Consider the following 19,502-nt stretch of genomic DNA (forward strand, 5'->3'; position numbering starts at 1 on the left):
CTGGGGTCTAAGTGTCTCCCTGTGTGGACTCTGAAGCCATTTGGTCATCCTCCACTTTTCGTGGTGTTTCTTGCTGCTGCACTGGGAGTTTGGAATTTGCTTCAGGAAATACAAGGAGTTCAACTGGGACACCGTGCTGGAGGGAGTTCTGTCACGTGTGGTGGGTCAAGGTCCTAGGAGAATGCACCAGCCAGGCTTCTATCCCACAGAGCTTGCCCCCTTGACCATAGCAACCTGATTCTGAACACTGCCCTGAAACCTCTCCATATAACAAGATGCCTTTACATAGAAGGGTCTGCTCACTGCACCATGTCAGTCACAAGCCATTTGGAAGCCAGTGGCAGATCCACATGGCCCCACCACAGATGTTTTATCACACACCTGCACACCACTGCTCTAGGCCCGCTACTCAGCAGGCCCCAACTTACTGGCATCTCTGTTTTACACCATTTTCATGAAACCCAGCCAATCAAGGCACTGTCTGGTACACACATGATCAGCAAAACAGGACATCCAAAGGTTCTCCAGTGCCACCTGGTCATGGGAATTTCAAAAATCTCATGGTATTTATCTAGCTAGCCATTTTTAAAGGATGAAGTTAGAGGAACTGTGGGTTTCCATTCCTTCAGGAACCATTAAATGGTGAGGAAGCTCATTTCAACGAAAGCTCTGGAGAACTCTCACAAACAAGGCTTCCCAAAGAGTGGCCAAAAGGTCACACGAAGCCAGGCCCATTGAGGTCTACAAATGTGAGGTCCATGTGTGTTTTGACTCTCAACTATGGCTGCCAGGTCTTTAAGAATAAAATCATGTGATATCCGGGCTGAGATTCCCAGTGCTCTGTGGAAAGCCAGCCTGGGCCTACATCTCAGTTTCCAAGGGCGACTCTCATGCATGGCCTCCTCAAATCCCAACACAATTCACGGCAATACTTCTCTGAGGTCAGTTCCAGAACTCAGTCTCCAAGGGGAATCACACCAGAGTTCAAGCCCAGGTGGACCCAGTCATCTCTTCCCACCGCCACACCAATGACCACAATTCAAACCAAAACACTGCCACATGGCCCTCATCTTCTTCCACATAGACACTCATCATAACCTCTGGCTGGGCTGGAGGTTTCCATGAGGGGCACAGCCCAAGACAGTGTCCACAATAAGCTCCCTTGCCCCTCATTTGCCTAATGTCAGGGTGGCCTGGACACCCTTCCTGTGAACCTGGAGTGATCCAATAGGCCTGCCGTTAATACTGGCTCCGCTTCTCCAATTGGAGGCCTACTGACTGCCGGGTATAGATTCTTTGTGTGAATTGGAGTCATGAGAAAACCCAAGCACCTATGGGCTAGCCTCTGCAGGGCTTTGAAGAACTCCTTTGACCCGAAGGATCCCTATTCTCACTTGATGGAGGTCAGGAACCTTACAGAGGAAGGCGAGAGACATCATCCACAATGACTGCTTTTGTGCCAATTTGGCTTTGGATGCACACATGGGATCTCTCTTTGGATCCGTCAGGTGCTGACAACCTAAGCCACAGCCTCACACAGGGCCAAGAGGCTGATTCAGACACATCCCTTTGCAAAGCCATTAAGCAAAGAGCCACAGGTGATGCCCATTCATTTCCATTTGAAAACTTTTTCTTCAGGCTTCACAAAGGGGTGCCCTGAGGCAAAGGCCTTCCTGACATTCAGGGCAACAGAACAATAGGTAAGCAAAAGGCCCAAAGCAGGGTTTCTCCAGGGAGACTTTACTGGTCACACTGATATCTGAGTTTTCTGAGATGCTCACCATTCCTTCCAGCTCTCCAGTACATGGCCATGTCACCGAGGTTGGAGGTGGTATATATCTTGGACACAAAACCATGAGCCTATTCTGGAGAGTGGCCAGAATTCAGGAAGAAAACAGGAACTTAGGAAGATAGTAGGTGTTGCCCATCCATAAGGCAAGCCGCAGTCCATTCATGAATTGGGCAGGATGAATGCTGGGAAGCTTTCTACTAGACAGGACACATCCATTGATGCATTCTCTTTTCTAATGTCTACAACCAGGGACACAGTGGGATACACAAACATAGAAACACTCGCCTCGTCAAAAGACTTACTAGAAACAGTCCACTCCAAAACAAACAAACCGCCTTTCCTACCTATTCTCAGAACATGAGACAAAACCACAAACTCACACCCACACCCACAAAGGCACCTCCTTCTTCCAAGTTGGTCTGTGACTACCCGGAGTGCCGTCTGACTCGTGGGCCATACTATGTTCCCGCGAAATGGCCTGTCCTGTCCCACATCTGGCCTCCTTGGCCAACTCTGTGAAGTTGTCAGGAGCCAGCGGTGAGCCACTACCTGCTTTCTCAGGAAAGGCCCCTCTGCAGAGCTTTCCTGGCATTTGGCCATCCTCACATCAGTAGGTACCAAGAAAGACTGACTCTGTCCTTGGTAAATCCAAACAAGTGAGCCCACTGGGACTGGGACTGGGACTGGCTCTGGGTGCCTGGCTTCCTGGATCCCAAGTTCAGAGAGTTCCATCACCAAGGAAGTGAGGTGAGGTCACTTCCTTCAGGAACTGAATGAGGTCACTGCCTTGGCAACCACTGTGTCCTAACAGTTGCTTCCAGGGCTCCCATGAGATGGAGGCTGCCCCTCCTTCCTGTGACACTTTCACAAGTTAGAATGGAATATCAACCATAGGCACCAAGGGACAGCTCTCCACACAGGCCTGCTTTGGTCCATCTTGTCTACATTAAGAAGAGAGAGGCTCATTCAGACACATCCCTTCATCCTGACCAGGTGGTTTGCCATGGAAGATGACTTGTGCTCTCTCAGGTCCTTCACAGCGGCCTACATCTTCTCCAGGGATCATTTCTGCATGGACCTTTGAGGTTCTCAGCAGGTGGAAGATCCCCTACATTCCTGTATTGTAAGACCAACTCTGTCCCTGCTCTTCTGTAAAGTTAGATTGAGGGAACAGTGTATGGTTAGGGTTAAGAACCTGTTCGGTTTGGGTTAGGAATCACTCTGCTGGATGATGAATGGTATTGGGAACCTGTGATATTTATAATAATATATAGGTGAAATATATGTATGAAAACAGAAATCCAAGTAAGATTTGAAGGCCAGAAGGGCATTGGGCCCTTGATTGGGTTACTTAGCTTTGAATGACTTTCTGCACAGATGTCTCAGATAAATCGATATACAATGGCACAGGACCTTGTACCTTGGATGATTGAATGTAGAAGAGAACATCCAGTCAAAAAGGGATAGTAGGTAGGATTAGGAAGATAGTTGGTAGGTTTAGGAAGAAGAGTGAGTATAAAATTTGGACCAAAAGTTCTTTAGCAATAGGGTGTCGGTTAGAGAGTGAATGTAAATGTCAGCACATGTTAAGGGTCAGTCACAATGATGAACTGGGGAACATATGTAGGAAAGCAGATATCAATAGAGACATTAGGAAATCAGGCAAAGTATAAAGTGAGTGAGAGGATTAGACATATTCAACAGGGTTGAGGTTGAATATATCATCTTAGGAAGAAACAAATGTGTAGTCACCAATAGGATTGACATTTGAGAGCATTAGGCAACCTGGACAAGGATGTTTTGAGTAATCCATGCTCACTTTCCAATGAGGCTTTGGTACAATCATAAGTGTGACCTTTGCATTTTGTGTCCAGAATATCACTGTGATACAATGTATATGGAGATCAGGTGTCATGAGTATTTCTTCCACCATTTCTGGGAGTAATATGTTGAAGACATATAAATTAGCCTTTGGGGGTACAAATAGGTGTACCCTGGGTCTATGAATATAGAGATAATGCATGAATAGACCCTACTGTGAATAAATATTATAACTGGTTCCAATTTAAATAATGGATTGAATGGATATCTGAAAATATATAGGAAATCTAATATTGATACACAACCATTCATTCCAACCAGTTATACATCTAATGGTGATATTAGGGTGATGGTTTACCATGAAGGGGGTGTGAGTTTGGCTTCAAAAGGGATTATGGAAATGGAAAAGAATGTGTTTGGAAAGAAGTCTCATGATAAGACCAGTCAAGAAACGTGGAGGAATACATGTGTTCTGAAGCAGGAAGTGATTGAAAGTGAACCAAATGCCTAGAAATTTGTGAACATGAGGATGAAATACATATCCTATGATGTGCATCAACTGAAGAAATAGTAATGTATCAGTGTTGAATAAAAATGAAGGTCAAAATACACATCATGTCCCATAGGAATCTACTGGCATTGATGTTAAACTGGGTCAGTTCCTGTAGAAATATTAGGATCTCTATGCACCATTCTCTGAAGTTAGTTTTCAGCACTAGGAAACAAATATGTATTTCAGGTGGATGAATATTTCTGAGAATAATCTTGTGAAAAGTTGATTATAAATCCACATATATGAACATGGATGAATTTAGGGAGTGTATACTAAGACACATATATTTCATATTTTGAAAAATCTGGAGAGTTTGTGTATATTGTGTGTGTGTGTATATATATATACACACACACATACACACAGAACACACACACAGACATTAAAAAGTAGAAATATATATGCCAATCGAAATTCATCATGAAATATATATCATCCACAGATCCAAAAAAAATTATGTTACTGAACATGGATTTATGTATCATGGTGTTCAAGTAGGAAGCTCACCGGTAGGTTGAATTTTCAGTTCCAACAGCATTTAGGAGGAGTGATCTCTTCTCACAATTTGTATCTGCCAAGTCAGCCACCTCACAAGAGTGGACGAGGGATAGCAGGTAGGATTCTATATGTGCATGTAAAAATACATGTTGCTGAATAGGCTACAGAGAAAGGGAGACAGAAATTCACACATTTGTTAACTCTCAAAACACATGGAGAGCTACTCTATTAAATTGGACAAGATTTAAAACACCTACCCTTTGTAATGCTAAAGGCAAGTCCAACTATACACCATGCCTGCTCTGAACTGCCTGTATTTCTCTTGTGTTTGGGTTATTTTTCTCCATCATATTAGTATTCGTAGTCAGAATCTAGTAGGGTATGGGTTAGTGTCAGGGATTCAGTATTTCAAACGGAAAATAGGAAAATGAATCCAATGTGTAGGCAAATATGTGCTACACAAAAACCTTCCCACTCTCATCCAGAACAATGCCTTGACATTACCTTCACAACAAGTAAGACGCAATTCATGGAGAAGAGTTAGAAAAGCTGTGAATACGTATGTGGAATGGAAAATGCTCAGGAGTTCACAACCTTGGAGGTGGTAGAGGAGTTTCCATAAGTAAGGGAGACAGGGTAAACACTCCACAAACATGGAGCTCTGCTGGCCTAAAGACTTTGTGAGAAACTGCCTCTGAGGTGGGGCACTTGAAATATATGTTGTTGTCAGGAGCTTTAGCTTCCTTTGTAGTGAGACCATCAAAGCTGGGTCTGCATCTATGTGACCTGGAGGACATGGTTTCTGATTTTCCAATGAACATGAGGCAGAAGTGCTGAATTCTCTCTTTGCAGGTAAACTGTGGCCACTGGGGTCTAAGTGTCTCCCTGTGTGGACTCTGAAGCCGTTTGGTCATCCTCCACTTTTCACTGTGTTTCTTGCTGCTGCACTGGGAGTTTGGAATTTGCTTCAGGAAATACAAGGAGTTCAACTGGGACACCGTGCTGGAGGGAGTTCTGTCACGTGTGGTGGGTCAAGGTCCTAGGAGAATGCACCAGCCAGGCTTCTATCCCACAGAGCTTGCCCCCTTGACCATAGCAACCTGATTCTGAACACTGCCCTGAAACCTCTCCATATAACAAGATGCCTTTACATAGAAGGGTCTGCTCACTGCACCATGTCAGTCACAAGCCATTTGGAAGCCAGTGGCAGATCCACATGGCCCCACCACAGATGTTTTATCACACACCTGCACACCACTGCTCTAGGCCCGCTACTCAGCAGGCCCCAACTTACCTGCATCTCTGTTTTACACCATTTTCATGAAACCCAGTCAATCAAGGCAGTGTCTGGTACACACATGATCAGCAAAACAGGACATCCAAAGGTTCTCCAGTGCCACCTGGTCATGGGAATTTCAAAAATCTCATGGTATTTATCTAGCTAGCCATTTTTAAAGGATGAAGTTAGAGGCACTGTGGGTTTCCATTCCTTCAGGAACCATTAAATGGTGAGGAAGCTCATTTCAACGAAAGCTCTGGAGAACTCTCACAAACAAGGCTTCCCAAAGAGTGGCCAAAAGGTCACACGAAGCCAGGCTCATTGAGGTCTACAAATGTGAGGTCCATGTGTGTTTTGACTCTCAACTATGGCTGCCAGGTCTTTAAGAATAAAATCATGTGATATCCGGGCTGAGATTCCCAGTGCTCTGTGGAAAGCCAGCCTGGGCCTACATCTCAGTTTCCAAGGGCGACTCTCATGCTTGGCCTCCTCAAATCCCAACACAATTCACGGCAATACTTCTCTGAGGTCAGTTCCAGAACTCAGTCTCCAAGGGGAATCACACCAGAGTTCAAGCCCAGGTGGACCCAGTCATCTCTTCCCACCGCCACACCAATGACCACAATTCAAACCAAAACACTGCCACATGGCCCTCATCTTCTTCCACATAGACACTCATCATAACCTCTGGCTGGGCTGGAGGTTTCCATGAGGGGCACAGCCCAAGACAGTGTCCACAATAAGCTCCCTTGCCCCTCATTTGCCTAATGTCAGGGTGGCCTGGACACCCTTCCTGTGAACCTGGAGTGATCCAATAGGCCTGCCGTTAATACTGGCTCCGCTTCTCCAATTGGAGGCCTACTGACTGCCGGGTATAGATTCTTTGTGTGAATTGGAGTCATGAGAAAACCCAAGCATGTATGGGCTAGCCTCTGCAGGGCTTTGAAGAACTCCTTTGACCCGAAGGATCCCTATTCTCACTTGATGGAGGTCAGGAACCTTACAGAGGAAGGTGAGAGACTTCATCCACAATGACTGCTTTTGTGCCAATTTGGCTTTGGATGCACACATGGGATCTCTCTTTGGATCCGTCAGGTGCTGACAACCTAAGCCACAGCCTCACACAGGGCCAAGAGGCTGATTCAGACACATCCCTTTGCAAAGCCATTAAGCAAAGAGCCACAGGTGATGCCCATTCATTTCCATTTGAAAACTGTTTTCTTCAGGCTTCACAAAGGGGTGCCCTGAGGCAAAGGCCTTCCTGACATTCAGGGCAACACAACAATAGGTAAGCAAAAGGCCCAAAGAAGGGTTTCTCCAGGGAGACTTTACTGGTCACACTGATATCTGAGTTTTCTGAGATGCTCACCATTCCTTCCAGCTCTCCAGTACATGGCCATGTCACCGAGCTTGGAGGTGGTACATATCTTGGACACAAAACCATGAGCCTATTCTGGAGAGTGGCCAGAATTCAGGAAGAAAACAGGAACTTAGGAAGATTGTAGGTGTTGCCCATCCATAAGGCAAGCCGCAGTCCATTCATGAATTGGGCAGGATGAATGCTGGGAAGCTTTCTACTAGACAGGACACATCCATTGATGCATTCTCTTTTCTAATGTCTACAACCAGGGACACAGTGGGATACACAAACATAGAAACACTCACCTCGTCAAAAGACTTACTAGAAACAGTCCACTCCAAAACAAACAAACCGCCTTTCCTACCTATTCTCAGAACATGAGACAAAACCACAAACTCACACCCACACCCACAAAGGCACCTCCTTCTTCCAAGTTGGTCTGTGACTACCCGGAGTGCCGTCTGACTCGTGGGCCATACTATGTTCCCGCGAAATGGCCTGTCCTGTCCCACATCTGGCCTCCTTGGCCAACTCTGTGAAGTTGTCAGGAGCCAGCGGTGAGCCACTACCTGCTTTCTCAGGAAAGGCCCCTCTGCAGAGCTTTCCTGGCATTTGGCCATCCTCACATCAGTAGGTACCAAGAAAGACTGACTCTGTTCTTGGTAAATCCAAACAAGTGAGCCCACTGGGACGGGGACTGGGACTGGCTCTGGGTGCCTGGCTTCCTGGATCCCAAGTTCAGAGAGTTCCATCACCAAGGAAGTGAGGTGAGGTCACTTCCTTCAGGAACTGAATGAGGTCACTGCCTTGGCAACCACTGTGTCCTAACAGTTGCTTCCAGGGCTCCCATGAGATGGAGGCTGCCCCTCCTTCCTGTGACACATTCACAAGTTAGAATGGAATATCAACCATAGGCACCAAGGAACAGCTCTCCACACAGGCCTGCTTTGGTCCATCTTGTCTACATTAAGAAGAGAGAGGCTCATTCAGACACATCCCTTCATCCTGACCAGGTTGTTGGCAATGGAACATAACTTGTGCTCTCTCAGGTCCTTCACAGCGGCCTACATCTTCTCCAGGGATCATTTCTGCATGGACCTTTGAGGTTCTCAGCAGGTGGAAGATCCCCTACATTCCTGTATTGTAAGACCAACTCTGTCCCTGCTCTTCTGTAAAGTTAGATTGAGGGAACAGTGTATGGTTAGGGTTAAGAACCTGTTCGGTTTGGGTTAGGAATCACTCAGCTGGATGATGAATGGTACTGGGAACCTGCGATATTTATAATAATATATAGGTGAAATATATGTCTGAAAACAGAAATCCAAGTAAGAAGTGAAGGCCAGAAGGGCATTGGGCCCTTGATTGGGATACTTAGCTTTGAATGACTTTCTTCACAGATGTCTCAGATAAATCGATATACAATGGCACAGGACCTTGTACCTTGGATGATTCAATGTAGAAGAGAACATCCAGTAAAAAAGGGATAGTAGGTAGGATTAGGAAGATAGTTGGTAGGTTTAGGAAAAAGAGTGAGTATAAAATTTGGACCAAAAGTTCTTTAGCAATAGGGTGTCGGTTAGAGAGTGAATGTAAATGTCAGCACACGTGAAGGGTCAGTCACAATGATGAACTGGGGAACATGTGTAGGAAAGCAGATATCAATAGAGACATTAGGAAATCAGGCAAAGTATAAAGTGAGTGAGAGGATTAGACTTTTTCAACAGGGTTGAGGTTGAATATATCATCTTAGGAAGAAACAAATGTGTAGTCACCAATAGGATTGACATTTGAGAGCATTAGGCAACCTGGACAAGGATGTTTTGAGTAATCCATGCTCACTTTCCAATGAGGCTTTGGTACAATCATAAGTGTGACCTTTGCATTTTGTGTCCAGAATATCAGTGTGATAAAATGTATATGGAGATCAGGTGACATGAGTATTTCTTCCACCATTTCTGGGAGTAATATGTTGAAGACATATAAAGTAGCCTTTGGGGGTACAAATAGGTGTACCCTGGGTCTATGAATATAGAGATAATGCATGAATAGACCCTACTGTGAATAAATATTATAACTGGTTCCAATTTAAATAATGGATTGAATTGATATCTAAAAATATATAGGAAATCTAATATTGATACACAACCATTCATTCCAACCATTTATACATCTAATGGTGATATTAGGGTTATGGTTTACCATGAAGGGGGTGTGACTTTGGCTTCAAAAGGGATTATGGAAATGGAAAAGAATGTGTTTGGAAAGAAGTCTCATGAAAAGACCAGTCAAGAAACGTGGAGGAACACATGTTTTCTGAAGCAGGAAGTGATTGAAAGTGAACCAAATGCCTAGAGATTTGTGAACTTGAAGATGAAATACATATCCAACGATGTGCATCAACTGAAGATATAGTAATGTACCAGTGTTGAATAAAAATGAACGACAACATACACATCATGTCCCATAGGAATCTACTGGCATTGATGTTAAACTGGGTCAGTTCCTGTAGAAATATTAGGATCTCTATGCACCATTCTCTGAAGTTAGTTTTCAGCACTAGGAAACAAATATGTATTTCAGGTGGATGAATATTTCTGAGAATAATCTTGTGAAAAGTTGATTATAAATCCACATATATGAACATGGATGAATTTAGGGAGTGTATACTAAAACACATATATTTCATATTTTGAAAAATCTGGAGAGTTTGTGTATATTGTGTGTGTGTGTGTGTGTATATATATACACACACACATACACACAGAACACACACACAGACATTAAAAAGTAGAAATATATATGCCAATCGAAATTCATCATGAAATATATATCATCCACAGATCCAAAAATATTTATGTTACTGAACATGGATTTATGTATCATGGTGTTCAAGTAGGAAGCTCACCGGTAGGTTGAATTTTCAGTTCCAACAGCATTTAGGAGGAGTGATCTCTTCTCACAATTTGTATCTGCCAAGTCAGCCACCACACAAGAGTGGACGTGGGATAGCAGGTAAGATTCTATATGTGCATGTAAAAATACATGTTGCTGAATAGGCTACAGAGAAAGGGAGACAGAATTTCACACATTTGTTAACTCTCAAAACACATGGAGAACTACTTCTATTAAATTGGACAAGATTTAAAACACCTACCCATTGTAATGCTAAAGGCAAGTCCAACTATACACCATGCCTGCTCTGAACTGCCTGTATTTCTATTGTGTTTGGGTTATTTTTCTCCATCATATTAGTATTCGTAGTCAGAATCTAGTAGGGTATGGGTTAGTGTCAGGGATTCAGTATTTCGAACGGAAAATAGGAAAATGAATCCAATGTGTAGGCAAATATGTGCTACACAAAAACCTTCCCACTCTCATCCAGAACAATGCCTTGACATTACCTTCGCAACAAGTAAGACGCAATTCGTGGAGAAGAGTTAGAAAAGCTGTGAATACGTATGTGGAATGGACAATGCTCAGGAGTTCACAACCTTGGAGGTGGTAGAGGAGTTTCCATAAGTAAGGGAGACAGGGTAAACACTCCACAAACATGGAGCTCTGCTGGCCTAAAGACTTTGTGAGAAACTGCCTCTGAGGTGGGGCACTTGAAATATATGTTGTTGTCAGGAGCTTTAGCTTCCTTTGTAGTGAGACCATCAAAGCTGGGTCTGCATCTATGTGACCTGGAGGACATGGTTTCTGATTTTCCAATGAACATGAGGCAGAAGTGCTGAATTCTCTCTTTGCAGGTAAACTGTGGCCACTGGGGTCTAAGTGTCTCCCTGTGTGGACTCTGAAGCCATTTGGTCATCCTCCACTTTTCGTGGTGTTTCTTGCTGCTGCACTGGGAGTTTGGAATTTGCTTCAGGAAATACAAGGAGTTCAACTGGGACACCGTGCTGGAGGGAGTTCTGTCACGTGTGGTGGGTCAAGGTCCTAGGAGAATGCACCAGCCAGGCTTCTATCCCACAGAGCTTGCCCCCTTGACCATAGCAACCTGATTCTGAACACTGCCCTGAAACCTCTCCATATAACAAGATGCCTTTACATAGAAGGGTCTGCTCACTGCACCATGTCAGTCACAAGCCATTTGGAAGCCAGTGGCAGATCCACATGGCCCCACCACAGATGTTTTATCACACACCTGCACACCACTGCTCTAGGCCCGCTACTCAGCAGGCCCCAACTTACTGGCATCTCTGTTTTACACCATTTTCATGAAACCCAGCCAATCAAGGCACTGTCTGGTACACACATGATCAGCAAAACAGGACATCCAAAGGTTCTCCAGTGCCACCTGGTCATGGGAATTTCAAAAATCTCATGGTATTTATCTAGCTAGCCATTTTTAAAGGATGAAGTTAGAGGAACTGTGGGTTTCCATTCCTTCAGGAACCATTAAATGGTGAGGAAGCTCATTTCAACGAAAGCTCTGGAGAACTCTCACAAACAAGGCTTCCCAAAGAGTGGCCAAAAGGTCACACGAAGCCAGGCCCATTGAGGTCTACAAATGTGAGGTCCATGTGTGTTTTGACTCTCAACTATGGCTGCCAGGTCTTTAAGAATAAAATCATGTGATATCCGGGCTGAGATTCCCAGTGCTCTGTGGAAAGCCAGCCTGGGCCTACATCTCAGTTTCCAAGGGCGACTCTCATGCATGGCCTCCTCAAATCCCAACACAATTCACGGCAATACTTCTCTGAGGTCAGTTCCAGAACTCAGTCTCCAAGGGGAATCACACCAGAGTTCAAGCCCAGGTGGACCCAGTCATCTCTTCCCACCGCCACACCAATGACCACAATTCAAACCAAAACACTGCCACATGGCCCTCATCTTCTTCCACATAGACACTCATCATAACCTCTGGCTGGGCTGGAGGTTTCCATGAGGGGCACAGCCCAAGACAGTGTCCACAATAAGCTCCCTTGCCCCTCATTTGCCTAATGTCAGGGTGGCCTGGACACCCTTCCTGTGAACCTGGAGTGATCCAATAGGCCTGCCGTTAATACTGGCTCCGCTTCTCCAATTGGAGGCCTACTGACTGCCGGGTATAGATTCTTTGTGTGAATTGGAGTCATGAGAAAACCCAAGCACCTATGGGCTAGCCTCTGCAGGGCTTTGAAGAACTCCTTTGACCCGAAGGATCCCTATTCTCACTTGATGGAGGTCAGGAACCTTACAGAGGAAGGCGAGAGACATCATCCACAATGACTGCTTTTGTGCCAATTTGGCTTTGGATGCACACATGGGATCTCTCTTTGGATCCGTCAGGTGCTGACAACCTAAGCCACAGCCTCACACAGGGCCAAGAGGCTGATTCAGACACATCCCTTTGCAAAGCCATTAAGCAAAGAGCCACAGGTGATGCCCATTCATTTCCATTTGAAAACTTTTTCTTCAGGCTTCACAAAGGGGTGCCCTGAGGCAAAGGCCTTCCTGACATTCAGGGCAACAGAACAATAGGTAAGCAAAAGGCCCAAAGCAGGGTTTCTCCAGGGAGACTTTACTGGTCACACTGATATCTGAGTTTTCTGAGATGCTCACCATTCCTTCCAGCTCTCCAGTACATGGCCATGTCACCGAGGTTGGAGGTGGTATATATCTTGGACACAAAACCATGAGCCTATTCTGGAGAGTGGCCAGAATTCAGGAAGAAAACAGGAACTTAGGAAGATAGTAGGTGTTGCCCATCCATAAGGCAAGCCGCAGTCCATTCATGAATTGGGCAGGATGAATGCTGGGAAGCTTTCTACTAGACAGGACACATCCATTGATGCATTCTCTTTTCTAATGTCTACAACCAGGGACACAGTGGGATACACAAACATAGAAACACTCGCCTCGTCAAAAGACTTACTAGAAACAGTCCACTCCAAAACAAACAAACCGCCTTTCCTACCTATTCTCAGAACATGAGACAAAACCACAAACTCACACCCACACCCACAAAGGCACCTCCTTCTTCCAAGTTGGTCTGTGACTACCCGGAGTGCCGTCTGACTCGTGGGCCATACTATGTTCCCGCGAAATGGCCTGTCCTGTCCCACATCTGGCCTCCTTGGCCAACTCTGTGAAGTTGTCAGGAGCCAGCGGTGAGCCACTACCTGCTTTCTCAGGAAAGGCCCCTCTGCAGAGCTTTCCTGGCATTTGGCCATCCTCACATCAGTAGGTACCAAGAAAGACTGACTCTGTCCTTGGTAAATCCAAACAAGTGAGCCCACTGGGACTGGGACTGGGACTGGCTCTGGGTGCCTGGCTTCCTGGATCCCAAGTTCAGAGAGTTCCATCACCAAGGAAGTGAGGTGAGGTCACTTCCTTCAGGAACTGAATGAGGTCACTGCCTTGGCAACCACTGTGTCCTAACAGTTGCTTCCAGGGCTCCCATGAGATGGAGGCTGCCCCTCCTTCCTGTGACACTTTCACAAGTTAGAATGGAATATCAACCATAGGCACCAAGGGACAGCTCTCCACACAGGCCTGCTTTGGTCCATCTTGTCTACATTAAGAAGAGAGAGGCTCATTCAGACACATCCCTTCATCCTGACCAGGTGGTTTGCCATGGAAGATGACTTGTGCTCTCTCAGGTCCTTCACAGCGGCCTACATCTTCTCCAGGGATCATTTCTGCATGGACCTTTGAGGTTCTCAGCAGGTGGAAGATCCCCTACATTCCTGTATTGTAAGACCAACTCTGTCCCTGCTCTTCTGTAAAGTTAGATTGAGGGAACAGTGTATGGTTAGGGTTAAGAACCTGTTCGGTTTGGGTTAGGAATCACTCTGCTGGATGATGAATGGTATTGGGAACCTGTGATATTTATAATAATATATAGGTGAAATATATGTATGAAAACAGAAATCCAAGTAAGATTTGAAGGCCAGAAGGGCATTGGGCCCTTGATTGGGTTACTTAGCTTTGAATGACTTTCTGCACAGATGTCTCAGATAAATCGATATACAATGGCACAGGACCTTGTACCTTAGATGATTGAATGTAGAAGAGAACATCCAGTCAAAAAGGGATAGTAGGTAGGATTAGGAAGATAGTTGGTAGGTTTAGGAAGAAGAGTGAGTATAAAATTTGGACCAAAAGTTCTTTAGCAATAGGGTGTCGGTTAGAGAGTGAATGTAAATGTCAGCACATGTTAAGGGTCAGTCACAATGATGAACTGGGGAACATATGTAGGAAAGCAGATATCAATAGAGACATTAGGAAATCAGGCAAAGTATAAAGTGAGTGAGAGGATTAGACATATTCAACAGGGTTGAGGTTGAATATATCATCTTAGGAAGAAACAAATGTGTAGTCACCAATAGGATTGACATTTGAGAGCATTAGGCAACCTGGACAAGGATGTTTTGAGTAATCCATGCTCACTTTCCAATGAGGCTTTGGTACAATCATAAGTGTGACCTTTGCATTTTGTGTCCAGAATATCACTGTGATACAATGTATATGGAGATCAGGTGTCATGAGTATTTCTTCCACCATTTCTGGGAGTAATATGTTGAAGACATATAAATTAGCCTTTGGGGGTACAAATAGGTGTACCCTGGGTCTATGAATATAGAGATAATGCATGAATAGACCCTACTGTGAATAAATATTATAACTGGTTCCAATTTAAATAATGGATTGAATGGATATCTGAAAATATATAGGAAATCTAATATTGATACACAACCATTCATTCCAACCAGTTATACATCTAATGGTGATATTAGGGTGATGGTTTACCATGAAGGGGGTGTGAGTTTGGCTTCAAAAGGGATTATGGAAATGGAAAAGAATGTGTTTGGAAAGAAGTCTCATGATAAGACCAGTCAAGAAACGTGGAGGAATACATGTGTTCTGAAGCAGGAAGTGATTGAAAGGGAACCAAATGCCTAGAAATTTGTGAACATGAGGATGAAATACATATTCTATGATGTGCATCAACTGAAGAAATAGTAATGTATCAGTGTTGAATAAAAATGAAGGTCAAAATACACATCATGTCCCATAGGAATCTACTGGCATTGATGTTAAACTGGGTCAGTTCCTGTAGAAATATTAGGATCTCTATGCACCATTCTCTGAAGTTAGTTTTCAGCACTAGGAAACAAATATGTATTTCAGGTGGATGAATATTTCTGAGAATAATCTTGTGAAAAGTTGATTATAAATCCACATATATGAACATGGATGAATTTAGGGAGTGTATAATAAGACACATATATTTCATATTTTGAAAAATCTGGAGAGTTTGTGTATATTGTGTGTGTGTGTGTATATATATACACACACACATACACACAGAACACACACACAGACATTAAAAAGTAGAAATATATATGCCAATCGAAATTCATCATGAAATATATATCATCCACAGATCCAAAAAAAATTATGTTACTGAACATGGATTTATGTATCATGGTGTTCAAGTAGGAAGCTCACCGGTAGGTTGAATTTTCAGTTCCAACAGCATTTAGGAGGAGTGATCTCTTCTCACAATTTGTATCTGCCAAGTCAGCCACCTCACAAGAGTGGACGAGGGATAGCAGGTAGGATTCTATATGTGCATGTAAAAATACATGTTGCTGAATAGGCTACAGAGAAAGGGAGACAGAAATTCACACATTTGTTAACTCTCAAAACACATGGAGAGCTACTCTATTAAATTGGACAAGATTTAAAACACCTACCCTTTGTAATGCTAAAGGCAAGTCCAACTATACACCATGCCTGCTCTGAACTGCCTGTATTTCTCTTGTGTTTGGGTTATTTTTCTCCATCATATTAGTATTCGTAGTCAGAATCTAGTAGGGTATGGGTTAGTGTCAGGGATTCAGTATTTCAAACGGAAAATAGGAAAATGAATCCAATGTGTAGGCAAATATGTGCTACACAAAAACCTTCCCACTCTCATCCAGAACAATGCCTTGACATTACCTTCGCAACAAGTAAGACGCAATTCATGGAGAAGAGTTAGAAAAGCTGTGAATACGTATGTGGAATGGAAAATGCTCAGGAGTTCACAACCTTGGAGGTGGTAGAGGAGTTTCCATAAGTAAGGGAGACAGGGTAAACACTCCACAAACATGGAGCTCTGCTGGCCTAAAGACTTTGTGAGAAACTGCCTCTGAGGTGGGGCACTTGAAATATATGTTGTTGTCAGGAGCTTTAGCTTCCTTTGTAGTGAGACCATCAAAGCTGGGTCTGCATCTATGTGACCTGGAGGACATGGTTTCTGATTTTCCAATGAACATGAGGCAGAAGTTCTGAATTCTCTCTTTGCAGGTAAACTGTGGCCACTGGGGTCTAAGTGTCTCCCTGTGTGGACTCTGAAGCCGTTTGGTCATCCTCCACTTTTCACTGTGTTTCTTGCTGCTGCACTGGGAGTTTGGAATTTGCTTCAGGAAATACAAGGAGTTCAACTGGGACACCGTGCTGGAGGGAGTTCTGTCACGTGTGGTGGGTCAAGGTCCTAGGAGAATGCACCAGCCAGGCTTCTATCCCACAGAGCTTGCCCCCTTGACCATAGCAACCTGATTCTGAACACTGCCCTGAAACCTCTCCATATAACAAGATGCCTTTACATAGAAGGGTCTGCTCACTGCACCATGTCAGTCACAAGCCATTTGGAAGCCAGTGGCAGATCCACATGGCCCCACCACAGATGTTTTATCACACACCTGCACACCACTGCTCTAGGCCCGCTACTCAGCAGGCCCCAACTTACCTGCATCTCTGTTTTACACCATTTTCATGAAACCCAGTCAATCAAGGCAGTGTCTGGTACACACATGATCAGCAAAACAGGACATCCAAAGGTTCTCCAGTGCCACCTGGTCATGGGAATTTCAAAAATCTCATGGTATTTATCTAGCTAGCCATTTTTAAAGGATGAAGTTAGAGGAACTGTGGGTTTCCATTCCTTCAGGAACCATTAAATGGTGAGGAAGCTCATTTCAACGAAAGCTCTGGAGAACTCTCACAAACAAGGCTTCCCAAAGAGTGGCCAAAAGGTCACACGAAGCCAGGCCCATTGAGGTCTACAAATGTGAGGTCCATGTGTGTTTTGACTCTCAACTATGGCTGCCAGGTCTTTAAGAATAAAATCATGTGATATCCGGGCTGAGATTCCCAGTGCTCTGTGGAAAGCCAGCCTGGGCCTACATCTCAGTTTCCAAGGGCGACTCTCATGCTTGGCCTCCTCAAATCACAACACAATTCACGGCAATACTTCTCTGAGGTCAGTTCCAGAACTCAGTCTCCAAGGGGAATCACACCAGAGTTCAAGCCCAGGTGGACCCAGTCATCTCTTCCCACCGCCACACCAATGACCACAATTCAAACCAAAACACTGCCACATGGCCCTCATCTTCTTCCACATAGACACTCATCATAACCTCTGGCTGGGCTGGAGGTTTCCATGAGGGGCACAGCCCAAGACAGTGTCCACAATAAGCTCCCTTGCCCCTCATTTGCCTAATGTCAGGGTGGCCTGGACACCCTTCCTGTGAACCTGGAGTGATCCAATAGGCCTGCCGTTAATACTGGCTCCGCTTCTCCAATTGGAGGCCTACTGACTGCCGGGTATAGATTCTTTGTGTGAATTGGAGTCATGAGAAAACCCAAGCATGTATGGGCTAGCCTCTCCAGGGCTTTGAAGAACTCCTTTGACCCGAAGGATCCCTATTCTCACTTGATGGAGGTCAGGAACCTTACAGAGGAAGGTGAGAGACTTCATCCACAATGACTGCTTTTGTGCCAATTTGGCTTTGGATGCACACATGGGATCTCTCTTTGGATCCGTCAGGTGCTGACAACCTAAGCCACAGCCTCACACAGGGCCAAGAGGCTGATTCAGACACATCCCTTTGCAAAGCCATTAAGCAAAGAGCCACAGGTGATGCCCATTCATTTCCATTTGAAAACTGTTTTCTTCAGGCTTCACAAAGGGGTGCCCTGAGGCAAAGGCCTTCCTGACATTCAGGGCAACACAACAATAGGTAAGCAAAAGGCCCAAAGAAGGGTTTCTCCAGGGAGACTTTACTGGTCACACTGATATCTGAGTTTTCTGAGATGCTCACCATTCCTTCCAGCTCTCCAGTACATGGCCATGTCACCGAGCTTGGAGGTGGTACATATCTTGGACACAAAACCATGAGCCTATTCTGGAGAGTGGCCAGAATTCAGGAAGAAAACAGGAACTTAGGAAGATTGTAGGTGTTGCCCATCCATAAGGCAAGCCGCAGTCCATTCATGAATTGGGCAGGATGAATGCTGGGAAGCTTTCTACTAGACAGGACACATCCATTGATGCATTCTCTTTTCTAATGTCTACAACCAGGGACACAGTGGGATACACAAACATAGAAACACTCACCTCGTCAAAAGACTTACTAGAAACAGTCCACTCCAAAACAAACAAACCGCCTTTCCTACCTATTCTCAGAACATGAGACAAAACCACAAACTCACACCCACACCCACAAAGGCACCTCCTTCTTCCAAGTTGGTCTGTGACTACCCGGAGTGCCTTCTGACTCGTGGGCCAATCTATGTTCCCGCGAAATGGCCTGTCCTGTCCCACATCTGGCCTCCTTGGCCAACTCTGTGAAGTTGTCAGGAGCCAGCAGTGAGCCACTACCTGCTTTCTCAGTAAAGGCCCCTCTGCAGAGCTTTCCTGGCATTTGGCCATCCTCACATCAGTAGGTACCAAGAAAGACTGACTCTGTTTTTGGTAAATCCAAACAAGTGATCCCACTGGGACTGGGACTGGGACTGGCTCTGTGTGCTTGGCTTCCTGGATTCCAAGTTCAGAGAGTTCCATCACCAAGGAAGTGAGGTGAGGTCACTTCCTTCAGGAACTGAATGAGGTCACTGCCTTTGCGACCACTGTGTCCTAACAGTTGCTTCCAGGGCTCCCATGAGATGGAGGCTGCCCCTCCTTCCTGTGACACTTTCACAAGTTAGAATGGAATATCAACCATAGGCACCAAGGAACAGCTCTCCACACAGGCCTGCTTTGGTCCATCTTGTCTACATTAAGAAGAGAGAGGCTCATTCAGACACATCCCTTCATCCTGACCAGGTTGTTGGCAATGGAACATAACTTGTGCTCTCTCAGGTCCTTCACAGCGGCCTACATCTTCTCCAGGGATCATTTCTGCATGGACCTTTGAGGTTCTCAGCAGGTGGAAGATCCCCTACA

Source organism: Spermophilus citellus (assembly GCF_964194105.1).
Source record: "Spermophilus citellus genome assembly, chromosome: 11".
Classification (NCBI taxonomy): domain Eukaryota; kingdom Metazoa; phylum Chordata; class Mammalia; order Rodentia; family Sciuridae; genus Spermophilus; species Spermophilus citellus.